At 45.3% G+C, this 18,055-nt stretch overlaps 1 long non-coding RNA gene across 1 annotated transcript in view; it reads left to right on the top strand.

The window, feature by feature from the left end:
• Positions 1 to 5,327: 5,327 nt before the first annotated feature.
• LOC130600488 (uncharacterized) overlaps positions 5,328 to 18,055 on the top strand; it is a 52,527-nt gene continuing 39,799 nt past the window's right edge. Inside the window, exon 1 of the long non-coding RNA XR_008972465.1 lies at positions 5,328 to 5,888. This is a non-coding gene — a long non-coding RNA (uncharacterized LOC130600488). The remainder of the gene's footprint in view (positions 5,889 to 18,055) is intronic.

Genomic DNA, 18,055 nt, shown 5'->3' with positions numbered 1-18,055 from the left:
AGGGGCAAAAAAAAAGAAAATAAAATATCCTAACTAGCTCAGAGAAGCACCTTGGCAAACTGTTGATGCAGTTATGACTTTCCTTGGCAGCATGTGGTTAGTCTGGGCAGCCAGAGGTCCCTTCTCCGCCCATGTTGCCAGTGCCAGGCAGGGCATTGCTGCTGGTACCAGGACATAGTAGACGGGTGTGCGGGAAAGCCACCTGATGTTTGGGGAGTGTGGAGGTGATTCAGGTGTGAGTCAGTTCTTCCTTCTTTCTCAGACCTTTTGCATGAATAAAGCAAGTTTCTGTCTCAGCATCCTCACAAGTGAAAGGGCTGGGGAGGGGACAGGGTAAAGTAAAGGGAGCAGAAAAGCCAGGTTTGGGATGGGGCTGAGGAGAGGAGGGCAATCCTCCTTCCTGCTTAAGTCCTCTTCAGGAAGTTCCCCATGATGTCCAAAGGTCCCTGCCACAGCTGCTGTACTGTTTTCTGCTGACTTGGCAGTCTTTTCTGTACTTTTGTGAGGCCACATTTGGAGAGCAGGGATCTGCATCCTGATCCAGCAGGATGCTGCATTTTACGATCAGGGAGGTGAAACACTGGCACAGGTTGTCCAGAGAGGTGGTAGATGCCCCATCCCTGGAGACATTCAAGTATTCTTTCTTTAAGAAGCCCTGCAAAACAGAGAGGAAGAAGGAGCTGGAGTGCTGCCTGGCTGATGTGCTGTTGGGAGCTTGAGCTGCTGCTGGAGGGTCTTGAAGGAGCTCTAGGACACATCAGAGTCCTATCATGATGTGAGTTAATATCAGAGGGGAAAAACAATTGCTTGAGCAAAGATGACCAGACTTAAAAAGTAGAAAAAACTAAGGGTTTGATCCCAGGACCACAAGAAAGAAAACATGGATGTGGGGATCACAGGAGAAATCATTATCTGGAAATGGATAATATGGCATCAAATAGTCCCATGAAATCCCAGTCCCAACCTCCCCAGTCTTGAGGTTGGTTTAATAATTCATATGATTCTATGAATAATCATAGCTTAGCTGTAAGCTAGGAGGAGGGCTCTTTCTTTGCACAATGGGTTGTTCCAAAGGACTTTAGAAATCAGTTACAATATATTTTCAGGCTTATCTGGTCTATAAAGAGTTTAAAAATGTTTGAAAATTGTCACATAGGAAGGATTTGAGAAGAACACTTGTCTTGCCTTAAGGAAGAAGTTCAGTATAGTTAAAACCTTGGAAGCTAAGAAGTTCATCCACTTTCAAACTTCTCCTTGCTAAAAATAGCATCCTTGTTATGCAAACTTGGGCCACAACAGAAGTAGATCCCAAACTTGCAAGCGGTTTTAGGTTTTTTTCTCTCTTTTTTTTTTTTTTTTAGCTCTTTTTAGAGATTTTTAATTGTGCTGGTGAATTCTGACATACGGGTATAACTTTGTGCTAAATACATTCAATATCACATGTAATAAACCAGTATATAAAAGATACTGTCCTGATATTCTGTTTTTTTGGGGGGTGCTGTTTGATGTTCTGGTGGATTTGGGGTATATCTATGTCTCCTTTCAGCAACTTTACTTTGTTTTAACTTTCTTAATACATAGATAGGAGATTTCTGTTTCAGTTGAAAACAAAGATCCTTTCACAGGACCAAGTTATTCTGCTGTTTGTGACAATGCAGACCAGAAAACTCTTTCTTATAATATCTTTCATGAAAACATGTGTTTGTTTCTTTTTTTAAAGAAGAATGCTTTACAATTCTGTAAAATCCCAAGGATGAGAGTTAAAGCAAACATACTTAAAAGCAAAGAGGAAAAATAAGCGAAGAGATCAAAGGAAGGCTGAAATGTGCATAAACACCATCTCCAGGAGTGGTGCTTTAGCTGGCATACCACGTACCGCAGAGCTTTCAATAAAAGCCTGAGATCTGGCTGTGTGGCTGCTAACAGATTAAGAAATGCAAAAACGTGTTTTCAAACATGGATAATTTGACCTTTAGTTGAAATTCAGCAAAAGAGGAAAACTGTGAACCTGGCCCTGCAGTTCATGGGCTGGAAATAGGATAATCGTCCTGCTTGACGAATTTCCCACTGCTAGGGGTCTATTTGCTTTTCTCCTCGTGACAGAGGGACACCTCCTCAGGTGTCCCAAACCCTCTGCATGTGGCTGTACAACTGCAGGGGGTTGTTACCTCCTTGCTGGAGTTCTACACGTCACAGGAAGGAAGCATTTAAACCTCTACCCACTGTAGGGGCAGCTTTTTGAATGGTTAACAGTATAGGTGCTGGGTTGCCAGTGTTACATGAGGGAGGGCTGGGACTCACAGGGAACTTCACAGGAGTTTCCCAGGAAGGCTGTGTGTGCTACCGACATGTTCTTGAGTTTTATTCATTAGCTGCATTTTTGATCAACCTGGGTTTAACCAGATTAACAGTGACTTCAAATCCAGCGAGCAACAAGTGGAGAAAGAACAGCAACAAAAAGGAAACAATGCCCTTTATTACATATTGATAACAGACAAAGCTTTGCCACTCACCTAAAAGTAAGTGAAGCTGATGTGTTGTTAGCAGTGGTGTTACAAACGGTGAAGTGCTTCAGGCCTGGGACAAAGCCTATTGCGGAAGCTGGCAACGTAATGAAGCACAGCAGTGTGACAGCCAACTTCCCTGCTCCCACAGTACCTTCTGGCAAGTAAAGGCCAGGGTGGGTTACGTGCCCTGGATGAGAGGGCTGGAGCTCAGAACAAGTGGCTTTTATTCCCGCTTCTCTGTTTAATGTGCTTTTTATTCCTGAACCATGTCAACAAACTTCTTTCTTCACTTTTCAATCAACAGGCTTTACTGCATGGAGTGTTGCGATACTTAAAGTAGCCTGACAAAGTGGCTGAAATATGTTACCTATGTGTAAAGTGCTAATTTTTTTCAAGCATAATAAAAGTGGCTGGGGAAACTGGGTACCTGAAGCATTGGGAAATGATGACAAAGTTAATGATGACCATATGGAGAGCCAAATAGAAGCAAACCCTTCTTTATTACCATTGGGAGTGCAGATATGATGATTCTGGGAGCAGGGCTATGGGTGTTTCCAGAGATTCTCATTAGAAGTAAATGCTTTTATGGTGAAGCAAAATTTCAGGCCAAAGCAAAGAAAAGCCCCCAAAGTAAATTTCCATGCCTCTGCTGAATACAAAGAAGGCTGAAGTGTGCCCATGTGCAGAAGAAGCAGAAACCTGAGTAATATTTAGGTCAGGCTTTATGTCCACTGAAGCCAGAGGTTATTCCCAGGGATTACAGAGCTAACAGCACAGATCCTGATGTAAAATTGAACTTTAGCTTTTACTCATTTTTTTGGCACTTGTTCTAGGTACTGGCCATTTCCTAACATCATAATTATACACAATAGTATTTTGCCTTGGAATAGAATAGAATAGAAATCTGGAGATCATTTCCACTAAATATCATTTTCCACTAAATATTTATCCTGAGAATTTTCAGTTATTAATGTGCATTTAATCCCCTTCCAATGTCATTGAACATGAAAATGTAAATGCCTAAATAACTAATTATATCCTTGGAATCTGGTTCTTGTTTCCCCCTTGTTTTCCCATTATTTTAGGGACATTTTCCCCAAAGCAGAATTCTGTTATTTTGGCATTCCCTGCCAGCCCTATCAACCCTTCCAGATGTATCTGCAAGCGAAGGAGTTCTGGCCCTTGGATGTGCACTGACCAACAGCCTATCTCCAAAACATATTTCTCCTGCGAATGAGTCACTGGATAGCGAGTTCAGCTGTGTTTATTTTCCTGCCCTGCATGATAAGGGATGACGCGTACTGCAGATCTTGAAGCTTCTAATGTAATTTAAACCTGCTTGTAACAAAGAACAGAGAATAATATCAAACTTCATTTCAGTGCACTAAAGGGAGAAGGTGCCATCTGTTCTTTATATTGCTGTTAATGAATATGCAGAGAAGACGGACCCACTCGCCACCCAAGCGGTGGGGCAGCTGGTGAAGCAGGAGCAGCAGGAAGAGACATCCCCAAAGGGACTTCCTTTCAGCGTGGCAACTACCAGTGCATCAGGTACAGACACACCCCCAGGAAGGGGACCCTGAGCTAGGATCTGCGAGCGCCTCAAGCTCAGGAACAGCTTTAAACTGGGAAGGTGTATGGGGATCCCATTTATGTAGCCAGAGTCTCCCATCAGGAACCAAAATGCCACAAGCATGGAGAGCATCTGGAGCAGCCTCAGCTCCTCCAAGCACTATGCACAAGCACTATGCACAAGCAATTGGTGCCAGAAAAATTGCTCCTTGCATTCTTAGTCATTTGTATTTAACTCAGATTAGCTGTGAAAATGCATGGCAGAAGCTTCGTCATGGTGTGTGTTATGTCAACAGGAAACAAAGGAGGTGTACCTATGACTTGTTGCATGTGGAGGCAAGGGAGGAAAGGCTGGCAAGTCATCTCAAGCTGCAGGAATACCTTTATGGTTTTAGGAGTAAAGTCTGTGGTAAGATCATGTTATAAGGAGGGTTTGGATCGAGGCCTTCTGGGAGAGATTAAAGGTAGGCACAGAATTAATGCATGGCAAAGAATGAAAGCTTGTCAAGAAAGAGAGGTAAATTATGGAAGGAGGAGGACAGTGTCTTGACAGAAGGAACAAAGTGAAAAATCAAGATACTGCAGGTGAAGGCTTTACCCAAGTGGTCATGCGAAGTTCAAAGTCAGACTCTAGCAAAAAATGGCCTGTAAAGAGGCATGACCTGTGACAGCCAGCATAAACTAACCCCCAGGAGGTAAGTGTGCAAAATATCATAACTGCATTGCTGTGCAGCAGAATTTGCAAGAATCAGTGAACTATGCATAGCCTGGACAGAGAGGAAGATGCTTCTACCTCAAGTAAATCCTGCAGAGAAACAAAGCCAGTGCAGGCTGTCAGGACTGAGCCAGCCACCTGAAGGAAGAGGAGCATCTGTGGATCCCCACGGGTAGTGGGTAAAAGATCCAATTTCTAGCAAGTGCAGATGGAAATGCTGTTTGAGTTACTGTCATGCCTCTGGTCCCACCAAAAGGATGCATCTGTGCTGAGCCAGAGCAATGAAGGAGGGGTCAGAGGGATGTCCTCCAGGAGACATAGATCTTCTGAATCCAAGGAAGAGGTCGAACAACTCATACAGTGGGGCTTTGCAGGGCCTCTTGGTACACAGTGCTGACCATCAGGGGTTCAGAACATGAAGCACAGTCCTTGGTTCTGGATGTTTTCTTAACCATAGAGTATAACCATTTTCCCTCTGCGTATCAAACCTTGGGCTCTGGCTTCAGGAAGATCATCCCACAGGATGACTGTGCAGTGTGTTCATTCTGTAATTGTACCTCCAAATGAAATGGAAGAGGGCCAATGGTCTCTGAGCAGACCACTGTTGTTCCTCATAGACCTGTACTTTCACAGGGTGTCTTCATGGCAGCAGCCTCTGCCTCCCAGGCAGCTACATTGTTCTCACTGGTCTGGTGCAAGCAGTTTCCAATGATCAGAACATAAGGACAGTTTTCTCCTCAATACCGGCTTTTTTCTTTTCCAGACTGTTTACTAAAAAGCTTGCTTTAAATATATGTGTCCCTCCTTAATTTATTGATCCATGGGAGAAAACTGCATTGTGTCTGAAACAGTAAGGCAATCTAAGGTGGGGGATGATCAAATAAATTATAACGAGAGTGTCAGAGGCATTCCAGATCCCGCACCCTCTTCAGATGTCAGTACACCACAAGAACCAAGCAGAAGCAGGAAGTGAGTGTTGAAAGCCCATGTGATGCTCTTGAAGGAGGAATCAGAGGGATTTCCTCCAGGGAACAAAGATCATCTGAATCCAAGGAAGCACCTGCAGCAGCTCTTCCCTGTCCTGCTGGACACAGGTAGGACTTCTAATCACAACAGTGCTCCCAGCCTTCCTGGTGACTAACACCAGTGGACTCAGTGGCACATGTTGGGTATTTAATAGGCTTTTCCCAGCTACCCTTGGTCATCACTGCATGTTGGTTGACAATGAAAAGCTGATGGTCTCTGGACAGTGGAGGACCAATGCAGCAAGGAACCAGGTCATCATTGGTAAGGTAGGCCTGGATTTGAGTATGCAAACTGGGGGAGCACAGGTGAGAATTCAGGTGAGGGTCCCATACCTCTGTGCAGCACATGCTTCACCTTGAGGTATATCTGCATGCAAAAGGGAAGGGATTTCCACTGGTACTTTGGTACACATGGAAAACCGCAGCTTTCTTCCCAGCTCCCCTGTTGCCAAGGGCATGGTCTTCATGTGTTGTCAGGGCCACATCCCTCATTTTCTTGAAGCTTTGCCCATAGACTGCTCTGTAGCACATTACAGACCTCCAAGCTGCACTATTTGATGTTGAGCACTACAAATCTCAAAAACTAGCTCCAGAAAGAATGCATACATCCATAGCTGGGCATCCTTGTGTCCTGAGAGAGAGAAGCACACTGCTCAGAGCTTTGACTTTGTGCCCAGGGGAGTACAGGGGTTGCTCCCAGAGGGAAGACCCTCTGGCTAAGGTTCGATGGAGGCCCCTCACAAAGACCCTAGAGCTACTCTTGGGGGAGGAAAAGTGCTAACAGGAGGCTGGCAGGCTGGGGACAAGGCTTTGTTAAGGATTTCCCATAGAGCTGTTCACAGAGGCTGTGCTGGGACCCTGCTGGTACATTGCAGGTAGAGAAGAGGATCTTTCCACCCTGGCTTGCTCCAGTAGCGTGGCCCCATACATCCCAGCTCTGCATGTGCCCATGCAGGCCCAAGGGCTCCCAGGCACCAGCTGCCTCAACTTCCACAGAGGATCGGGATACCTTCCTGGTGTTCAGCCCTTCTGAGCCCTCTGGGTGGAAATGTCTGCAGTGAAGTCCCTCCATAAATCTCCATCTCTCTGCCTTTGCCTTGCATTGACAATCCAGCAGTTACTCAATATTTATAATCCACTGAGGCCTAGAAGTGTTACACAGTCTATCAAAATATGTGTATTATTTTATATCAAATCTAATGCTGAATCCACTCATATGCTGTAAGTAATGTCAGCTCTTTCACCTTCATCTTCCTGGCATTGTGTGCTGATGGTGAGGAAAAACGCTGGGGTTTAGTTTATATGGTTAAAACCTTTGTGGCATAGGGCTGATTTGCAGGATGCCTCACGGGATGCTTTTTAAAACAAGAATTAGTCCTTCTCAAGTTTTCCTGTTGTTGATCAGGATCGAAAACGTATGTGGGAACAGCATGTACAGAGCCCACAGCACTGGCGGTGACTGGAACCCATCTCAATCACTCACTTCTGACGATCCATACCTAAGGTACCATGTTTTTCCAAACACAGAGGAAGACGTGGTCTCTGCTTTCTGCTCCTCAGGCACCCCGAAGCATCACATTGTGATTAGGACACTCAGAATCACAGGATGGGAGCTAAATGCTAAGATTGTCTATGGAATTGCTAATGAGGACCTGAAGATGACATGGTGAATGATAGCAGATCAGTAATTGCTTTTCCCCTATAGTGGCTGAGCAATTAGAAATGGAAGAAGAAAATCAGGGTGAAATCTGAGACCTGTGCTGTTTAGAGTACCTGCTTCTGTTTATTTTTAACCCTTTCTTTTATCCTGCTAATCCCTTCTGTGATGTTTTCTCTCCCTCAGTCTGTGCAGTGCTGCATTATGTTTGCAATGCCCTGTCATTCACATCATGTCTGCAAGCTGCCTTCTTCAGACATGAGCCTATTTAGACAAGTTGTCAGGCTGAATGGGAAAAATCTTAAATCAATGTATTTCAGCATGCAATCATAGATAAGCTAATTTACCTGCTGCCCGGTTCAGCCTGACAGTTTAAATTGAGGTCTTTCAGGCATGGTGACTCTGAAAGCCTCCTGATTAACAGAGCCATTTTTATTAGTAGGGTGACAATGCGATTGTTTTATGGTAATTGTTATCATTTGGACCTGTGTATATGCAAATGAGGGAGATTAAAGTAAAGAAAATATAAAGATGATGAATATGCAGCACACAGGCAAGGTGGCAGAGGGATAGAAATGTCTGCCATATTGAAGTTCCCTGATGTGGCCAGGGAAGAGCTGGCTGCCTCTCCAGGAGCAGGAGATCCCCAGTCCATGGTGGCAGCCAGCAAGAAAACCACCTGCAGGTATGAAACTGCACCTGCTCTCGGTCCCATGTTCCTGCTTTCCTGTGCCCTGCCAGCGATCAAGGTGGCTGCCTCTCTGACAAAGGGCTTTGGGGATGGAAAGCACATAAACGGGCAAAAAGGCTGAAACAGTAGCACAGTCACATCAGCACAAGTGAGACTTCTAGAGATGGACCCACTAATCCTAAAGGTACAACCTTTTTGGGGTGGATTTAAATGTATTTCAGCTGTTCTTTTGCTGGCTTTCCTGCTCATTACTTCCTGTCACATTTATTTTTCTTGCTTTGGTGTTTGATTTGTTTTATAAAGTGAAGTTTGGATTGAATACATTGCCTATCCAGGCATGGAGCTTTCTAGTCCTCATTGACAGGAAACCACACAGCAAGAGTACCCCACTGGTAAATCTAAACCCTCACCTTTGAAGCACTACTTCTATAAATAAAAGATACTCCAGTCTCTATCCCTTCAGCTCTGCTGCCCCTGAAATCAAAAGCAGAACCCCAGTGGCAAGGTCTGGGCCCTCAGTGTCACGGCTTTCTCACTGAAACCACCAGGAGGTCAGGAGTGCACAGATGCTCACTGAGCCTGGATCTGCCCACTAGGAGCTGGACTGAGATCAGCAACTCACTTTAGATAAAGCACCAAGCATGAGATCATACCCCTTTCTTTCCTTTTTTACATTACATTACAGGGGCTTACAGGAAGGGGAGCAGGACAGCAAATTTTGTCTCTATTATAAACATGTCAGGCTTTTTCTGCTCTGTAATATATTTTAGTGTCCGCCTGGGAGAGCAGGTCTGGCAGCTCCCTGCAGCTACAGCTGCACAGCCCAAGCCACTGCAGCCTCTCTTTTGCACCACCTGCTATAAATGAGGAGGCCAGTGTAGCCCCTCCGTTCTTCTTAACGTGCCATGATCCTCAGCTATTTATGCGTGCCTTGCAAGCCTCAGCTACTCATTCTCACTGCATCCCTGAGCTGCCAGTAGCTGCTGTTTGCCTGCTCCATCTCTTTCAGAAGAGCTGCTGGAGTCCAGACTGACTGCCTTGCCCAAGACCCTGAAGAATGGTGATGGCAGCAAGAAATGGGGCATAGTAAGGGTCATGCCTGAAATTTTTATGCACCTGCAGATGGGATTGCATTGTTTTTGCAAGGAATCACAAGTGATATCACAAATTTGCTGGCATTTGTGCCTAAGCAGGTGGGCCATGCAGTGATGTATCAAAGATGCTATCCTCCACCAAGTATTGAACGTCTGCTCAGGAATCTGGTCCTGTCCTGGAGGTCAGGAGGGATCACAGGGAGCGTGCACTGTGCTGGTCTTGGCTGGGGTAGAGTTAATTCTCTTCACAGAAGCTGCTATGAGGCCATGTTTTGGATTTGTGCTGGAAACAGCATTGATAACACAGGGATGCTTTCATTATTGTTGAGCAGTGCTTACACAGAGCCAAATCCTTTTCTGCTCCTCACACCACCCCACCAGCGAGCAGGCTGAGGGTACACAAGGAGTTGGGAGGGGGCACAGCTGGGACAGCTGACCCCAACTGACCAAGAGATACCCCATACCATATGGCATCATGCTCAGCATATAAAGGGTGAGAAGAAAAAAGGAAGGGGGCGAGTTTAAAGTGATGACATCTGTCTTCGCAAGTAGCTGTTACACATGATAGAGCCCTGCTTCCCTGGAGATGGCTGAACACCTACCTGCCTGCCCATGGGAAGTAGTGAATGAATTCCTGTTTTTCTTGTGTGTGGCTTTTGCTTTACCTGTTCAAGTGGCTTTATCTCAACCCATGAGTTTTCTCACTTTTACTCTTCCAACTGTTTTCCCATCCCCACTCTGGGGGAGTGAATAAGCAGCTCCATGGGACTGAGTGGCCCACCGTTAAACCATGATGTGCACACATTCCTTAGAAGTTTAATTACTTCAGGTGCCAAAGATAGGAGACAGTACTTACATAGCAGAGGTTTGTCATGAGTGGGAAAAGCTGAACAGACTGAAGACACATTTCTCTCTCCTTTTCTGTCCTGTTTCTTTCTTCTTTTCCTCTGTTTCCAAAGTATATTTACATTTCTTTTTCCTTATGAGCCTCTGTTGTTCTGTGCTACTGCCATTTCATTCACCATAACAGAGCACTTGTTTGGTTTGGCATTTTGTTCAGCTACTGTGCGCATCATAGACTCAACTATGGATCCAATCAAGGTCTCTTACCACTCCCCTCCCTCACACTCCAGCTGGCAGTACAGAGATTGAAAAACTCAAAGGGTCTCCACCAAGCAGAAAGGATGATAAAAGTGGTTTGTCATTGGGGCTTACCTCTGGTTCTCTTACATTTACCATGATATAGAACCTTCCTTGCAGTCTCCTACCCCATGTCAGCTGAAATGTAGTGACTTGCTGCAGTCCCAGTGAAGCAGTGACTCCCTTGCTGCACCATGCACTGAAGGATTGCTTCACTGCCTCCTACCACCTCAGGCAATTTGCTCCTGTGTGCTAGGCAGTACCATCTGTGGGAAAAACCTATCCCAAACCTCTCACTGCTCACACAGTTGTTCCATTTGATGTCTCTCCTCTAAATTCATCTGCCAAATCGCATCTTCATTCTGCAGTTTCACCACTTCTACTGCTTTCAGCAGTGTTTCCCTGAGAACCTGACACGATAAAGCCACAGACATATTCCAAAGTGCTCTTCTCTTTGAGGAGCATTGGCCAAGCATCTTGCATAAGGTACTTTCATTCATGAAGTGTGTATACCTGAAGACATGTTTCCAAGGTGTCCCTTCCCCACATCAGTGGCAAGCATCAGTGATGGCAGTCCTGTTCAACTCCATCCCAGCAAGGGGCTGACAGCAGCTCACAGTCCAGAAAGACTGAGCTTTTAAAAGCTGAAAGGCACATTGCTGGAACGAAGTCCTACCATTTCAGCTGGAAAATCTGTTCAGCTGGAGCTGGGTTGCAGAAAAGGCTGGCTATTTCATTTTACATGAGACACCAGCAAGTAATCTGATGATTTTCTATGACTAATACAATAGGTCATATTTGACTGGTTGGTGGAGAGATGAAAGGTTTCATATTCTATTACCAAACCCCTGAGCCATCCGGTTCCTGATGACTTCTTTCAAAACAAAGGGAATAAAACTTCTCAATTGTGCAATGCATTCTGACATCCTCTCTTAGATAGAAGATGCCCATTGCTTCATATCAGCAAATGAGATCAATGCCTGCACCAATTACAACTTCCATGCACCCCTTTCAGGTATTTCTGATCATGCACTTAATGGCAAATATATCCTCCTTCTTGCTCAATCTGGTATTGCCCATCACCGAGAGCCAGAGGGTGGCAAAATAGAGGTCAGTGTCTATTGCCACATTGAGTGTTTGTTTCCAGCAGGACAGTGGGGCAGGATGGCATGAACAGCGCAGAGCAAACCTGGCTGGAGTGTGGAGCTTGGGAAGGTGCTGGGGTCTGTACCACCCATCTCAGCTGCGGTGACATCAGTAGGCTGTGCTGGAGTGAGCACTCACTGAGGGACATGTCCATGTCCTCCTCCCTGTCCCCTGGGGTGGCAGCTGCTAGCCAGGCTCTGCTGAGGAGCCGGGCACTTCTGAGTGACCCATGTGAGCTGGAGACTTGGGTGAGGAATGAGAGCCTTTCCTATTTCACATCCTTTTTCTCTGCTTATGCTTTAACACCAGGAGCATGCGTGGTGTCTCCTTTGCTCACAGGCTGGGCCTGACACAGCTTGGCACATTTTGGGGAGAATTCCTCAGAACTGCTCGAATGCCCACAGATGCTCACCTGCTCAAGGAGGGGTGACATATTATAGCCTGAATCCTAATCTGGGTGAAATGCAAAGTGCAGACAGAAACCCCCAAGGAAACTAGGTGTTTTAAAGGGGAAGCTGCTGCCTTTGTTTCCCAAGCCAAAGCCCTTAGAACAGTCCTGAGATGCCACCACAACCTGGATATATCAGCCATGCTGCTGCCTTTTGTATCACTGAACCTGAGCACAGCTTCTACAGCCATAGAGGCTCTCAGCAGCCCAGGCAAAAGCCTGTGGTCACTGAAGCTCATGCCACTCTCACCAAGCAGGTGAAATTATCTGAGCTGGTTTGCTTAAGTGACAGCTCAGTGTCAGTGATGTTTATTAGTTGTGGTTGCAGTGCAAACCTGCCCCAGGGACAGAATTTTATCCTTCAGCACTTCCACCACTGTGATGTGGGGTTTGCGTGTTGTCTAACAAAGGCCCTGAGCCCCCTCCACATGCTGCAGCCTCTGTTCCAGCTGGTCCTGGGCCACAGAAAGATGTGTGCAGAGGTGCCAATGTGTTTTGACTTTGGCCTGCTTGTCTTTATAATTTGAGTTCAAGTCATACACAGACCAAAGGACATAAAATGGACATGTTTATTATACCCTATTTACACTTAACCTAGTTTAACCAAGCATATCATAACATTGTGAGGTGCTATCTGGGTTTACTGGGATGCTACCTGGGATTATTATGTGCACAAATTCATGGGACCTGATAAAATCCACCCACAGGTCCTGAAGGAGCTGGCAAATGAAGTTGCTAAGCCACTGGCCATCATATTTGAAAAATGATGGAAGTCAGGTGAAGTTCACAATGACTAGAAAAAGGGAATATATATATATATATATATTCCTGAAATATATATTTTCCTGAAGGAGAAAATGGAAGACCCAGGGAACTACAGCCCAGTCAGTCTCACCTCTGTGCCTGGCAAAATCTTGGAGCAGATTCTCCTGGAAGGCATGCTAAGGCACATGAAAAACAACAAGGTGCTTGGTGACAGCCAGCATGGCTTCATTAAGGGGAAATCCTGCCTGACCAATTTGGTGGCCTTCTATGATGGGGCTACGGAACTGATGGACAGGGGTAGAGCAGTTGATGTCATCTACCTGGACTTGTGTAAAGCATTTGACACTGTCCCACACGACATCCTTGTCTCTAAATTGGAGAGACATCAATTTGATGGATGGACCACTCGGTGGGTAAAGAACTGGCTGGACGGCCGCACACAAAGAGTTGTGGTCAATGGCTCAATGTCCGGCTGGAGACCAGTAACAAGTGGTGTCCCTCAGGGATGGGTGTTGGGACTGGTCCTGTTTAACATCTTTGTCGGTGACATGGACAGTGGGATTGAGTGCGCCCTCAGCAAGTTTGCCAATGACACCGAGCTGTGTGGTTCGGTTGATACCCTGGAGGGAAGGAATGCCATCCAGAGGGACCTTGACACGCTTGTGAGGTGGGCTGATGCCAACCTCATGAAGTTTAACCAATCCAAATGCAAGGTCCTACACCTGGGTCGGAGCAATCCCAGGCACAGCTACAGGTTGGGCAGAGAAGAGATTCAGAGCAGCCCTGTGGAGAAGGATGAGATGTTGGTCGATCCGAAGGATCATGCTGGTCAATGAGAAAATGAACATGAGCCAGCTTCAGTGTGCACTCACAGCCCAGAAAGCCAACTGTATCCTGGGCTGCATCAAAAGGACCGTGACCAGCAGGTCGAAGGAGGTGATCCTGCCCCTTTACTCTGCTCTCGTGAGACCTCACCTGGAGTATTGTGTGCAGTTCTGGTGTCCTCAACATAAAAAGGACATGGAACTGTTGGAACAAGTCCAGAGGAGGGCCATGAGGATGATCAGAGGACTGGAGCACCTCCCATATGAAGACAGGCTGAGAAAGTTGGGGCTGTTCAGCCTGGAGAAGAGAAGGCTGCGTGGAGACCTCATAGCAGCCTTCCAGTATCTGAAGGGGGCCTATAGGGATGCTGGAGATGGACTCTTCATTAGGGACTGTAGTGACAGGACAAGGGGTAACGGGTTTAAACTTACACAGGGTAAGCTCAGGCTAGATATAAAGAAGAAGTTCTTTACTGTGAGGGTGTGAGGCCCTGGAAGAAGTTGCCCAAGGACATTGTGAATGCTCCATCCCTGGCAGTGCTCAAGGCCAGGTTGAACAGAGCCTTGGGCAACATGGTCTAGTGTGAGGTGTCCCTGCCCATTGCATGGGGTTGGAACTAGATGATCTTAAGGTCCTTTCCAACCCTAACCATTCTATGATCCTATGATTACATATCCAATAAGTACAGTATATTATCAGCATATTATAGCACTAATATCTATAATTATATATGTTTATAGATACCCCATCACAGACCAGCAAGGCTCTTGGTTACGTTTGAGATACGCTCCTTGTTGCATCACATTCACAAATCATATGGTACTTCTAATTATGTACATTTATAGACGTGTGCTATATTTATTGCACACTATAGTATTTGCATCATCAGTCCAGGGTCATCCTGTTGATAGGCCAGCTGATGTTTATTTGCTTAATGTCTTTTGAGTCTTTAAACATCTGTCTATTAAGTGGTGGGTGCCGTACAATGGATTCATCCAGCAGTTAGACCTGACTTATATAAGTGATTAAGCCAGTGAAATCCTGGTTTCCCTACAAGCCACTGGCCAAGCATCCGGCTGTTTCAAAGGAGTCAGAGTCTCACCACCTATGGCTGGTGCTACAAATCTGCTCTATCCGGCTTATTTAGGAAGAGCTCTCTTTGGTGGATTGAGGGTCACTGCAGATGTGATCTCATCTCTCAAGTGAAAGGCTGGACAAGAGGCAGTAGCACCACTTAAAATCTGGGCTGCCAGCTGCATTTCCTCTGTATTGCTTCCTCAAGTGTAAGGTTTCCTGGGTCTGCAAATAGCATTGGTCTGCTGTGCTCCTTTGGTCCTTTCCCTAATGTCTATTGAATCACTACTCTCTTTGTACTACATAATTTAGTTCTGGTTGAGTACAGAGTATTTTATTTATTTATGTAGTCAAATTTTTTAAATGTATCTCTAGGCATCTCAGCAGTACACCGGGTGCCAACCACATAAATTAAATATAACAGCATAAACTTAGACAAAGGACCATCCATAAATAACTCCTCCTCAACTCACACCCTTACAATAGCCTTAGCTTGGAACAGCGAAATAGATGGGCTTTACAGCCTATTGGGAAGGTTAATAAATCTGGGCACTGATGGACCAAAGGAGAAAATGAGTTTCTAAATTGAGGCACCTCCTCTCCATCCCCTTCATAGAGATGCCTTGCCTTGAACTCTTCACCTATCTGGATCCTCGGTAGGAGATCAGATCCTGCTGGCCGATTTAGGGCTAGAAACACAGACTATCAGGGACATCTCTGCTACTGTGCTGCAAGCTAGCTGAGCACAATCTGATCACATGGATATCTTATTTTTAAATAACTTTTGTCCACAGCTTCAAAAGTGATTTAATTTAGCACTATATTCAGTTACCCATTCTAAACCATATTAGAGATAGCTGGGTAGTCAGAAGATGTCTATTCACCCTTTTCTAAATATCAGGCACTTTTTATACATGTCAGACTGAGCACCAAAATCACTGGTTGGTTTTGAAAAGGTAAGTCTGTGTGTGTGAGTATACAGGGGAAAGCATCCTCTTTAGAAGTAATTTGCTGAAAACCAGTTTTACTATTTTGTTCCTGCCCATGGCAATTTATGAAACACAAATGAGATATTGTACCAGTAGCAATGCTGAAATAAATCACTTCAAAAACAGAACTGAAATTTTATTTCATTACTAAAGTAAATATAAAAATGCTTTAGCACAGTTTCAAATTAGATTAGGGTTTGGTCAAACTTGTTATAAATCCAATGATTGTAAAGCAAATGGCTGGAGATGAACTCTCAGTAGAGCTCTGTTGCAAACACAGCTAATGTGATGCTGTGCGGTGCAGAGCAATAAACAGAGAGAAGCAAGAGGTGGATCTTGTGCCTGCAGTACAGGAATCAATGGCAGTGACACAGCATACTATGTCTGGCTCTGCTATACAGTTCCTAAAAGGGTGCTGAGAAAATAGGGAAGCGGATGGAGCAAACCTCCAAAACTGACTCACAGCCTGGAGAAAATGCATTCCTAGGGAGTGGATGTTGAGTTCAAACCAGGGTCCTACAACCCACCTACAAATGAGGATGGGAGACCATCGAAGAGGTCACACCACAGGAGAGAAATGCCCGCAGAAAGTGGAGTCCTCTGCACTGGCAAAGGAAGACCAGTGAGACACACTGTGGTTGCTCTGCCTCTGACTCTGTGCTTGGGGTATCTCCTCTGCTAGTTCTATACCTGCATCCACCCAGGGACCACCAGAATCTCATTGTACAGATGTGCTTGTGCAGAATGATATTCTGATACCATGGGCTCTTTCTCAGAGGCAAAAGCAGGTAACACCAACCAGCTGCTGGGAACAGATGCTCACATCAGAAACATGGTGTAACCCACAGCAAGAAATTCACAACTGGCTTGGGTAGAAGCCTGGTCATCTGGAGGGACTTTGGGAGAGGCCTGACAAAATGCTATTGCCTGTAATGTTCGACCTGAGTGCTTCTGCCCTGATGCAAAGTGATGGGATCAGTGAGCTGGGGTGCTCCCACCAGCCTACACACCCGTCTCTTCTTGCTCTCATCTTGCAGACCTGCTTCAGCAACAGGAGGAGTAACCATATCACTGCCAAAGCTAGCAGCAACTGGGATGGCTGGGTGCCCTGCAGCCTTCTTCCCTCAGGAGAAAGCTCCATGTTACCAGTTAGCAATCAGCTTCAGCTAGCTTCTGATTTCCCACAGGGTCTGGTTGCCTTCTCCTTCACCTCCACAGGGTTTTGGTGGGACTCCTGCTGGAAAAGCCCGTAGGATAATGCTTGCTTCGCCCTAAAGCCTTAGAACGCAAATGTCAAACTCCCATCTGATTTCTGAGAAGGCAGGACTTGATCTCCCCCGAGAGTCACAAACCTCCGTTTAGCAACACACTTTCCCTCCTCAGCAGGAACATTTTCAAGCTGGTAGCGAGGAAGGTGTCTTGTTATTATTAACCCACTTGAGGGTTGATTCAGAAACATGAAAGTTATTGGAAAGATGCTCATTGATATGTAAAACCCTGCATCATAATGACCAATAAATAAGATCCATTGCTGAAGAGGAAAAATTGAAACTACAGTTGCAAATAATTTCATAGTAGGGGAGATGCCATAATCTGTGCAACATCCCAGAACTGACAACATGTTTTCTATATGCTGTGCTATACCCTCCCCTCACAGCACCTGCTCTAATGTAAATGAGCATTACGCATGTTCATCAGCTGAACAATAAGCTCCGTGGAATGAATGATTCATTACAAAATGGTTTCTTTTGGAAGAGAAAGAAGGTTTTGTCTAGTTTTTAGAAGTACCACAGGAAAACTCCATTTATTTATGACTGCTTTTGTTTGATAGTAGTTTCTTTGTTCCTCTCTGCTCTTGCTTTTCTAGTGCCAGTTAGCAGCAACATTTGGCAATGGCAGCCAGGGAAAGAAAGGAGAGGCAGAACCATTGTCAAGAAGGAAAAAGAAATGTGTGCCTAACAAAATAGAATTTAAGCAACATGTTTAAGCAAGCTAACCAAAGACACAGACATTTGAGGTTTGTCTTCAAATGTGTTTACATTTTCTAGTTATTCAAGCCTGTAGTTTCCACTGCAGATCTGATTTCTTTCTTCGGGTTGTCCTGAACAAATTACTTCTGGTCATGAGAAGTCCATCCTGAACACCTAGTTGATGTTTTGCTTCACAGCTATGGTCTAGAGGGGGATGCTGTTTGATAGATACAAGCAGATACGTATCTGTGGAGGCTTTACTGAATGTACTGAGCGATCACCAATAGCCATTATACACTGATACCAGTCTACAAGCTGCTTTTAGCCCATCACCTGCTCTTAAATCAATGAGCTGTCCTGGGAGGTTATCCTGTGACAGCTGTCATAAGGACTGGTACCCAGCACCTCCTGTGACTGCTCTTGCTGAGTTGTGGGAC

Source organism: Pezoporus wallicus, unplaced genomic scaffold, assembly GCF_028554395.1.
Source record: "Pezoporus wallicus isolate ANWC-B61680 ecotype Strahan unplaced genomic scaffold, APGP_CSIRO_Pwel_v1 contig_1438, whole genome shotgun sequence".
In the NCBI taxonomy this organism is placed as follows: Eukaryota; Metazoa; Chordata; class Aves; order Psittaciformes; family Psittacidae; genus Pezoporus; species Pezoporus wallicus.
The sequence above is the reverse complement of the archived record's forward strand: the minus strand, read 5'-3'. Positions and strand labels throughout refer to the sequence as shown.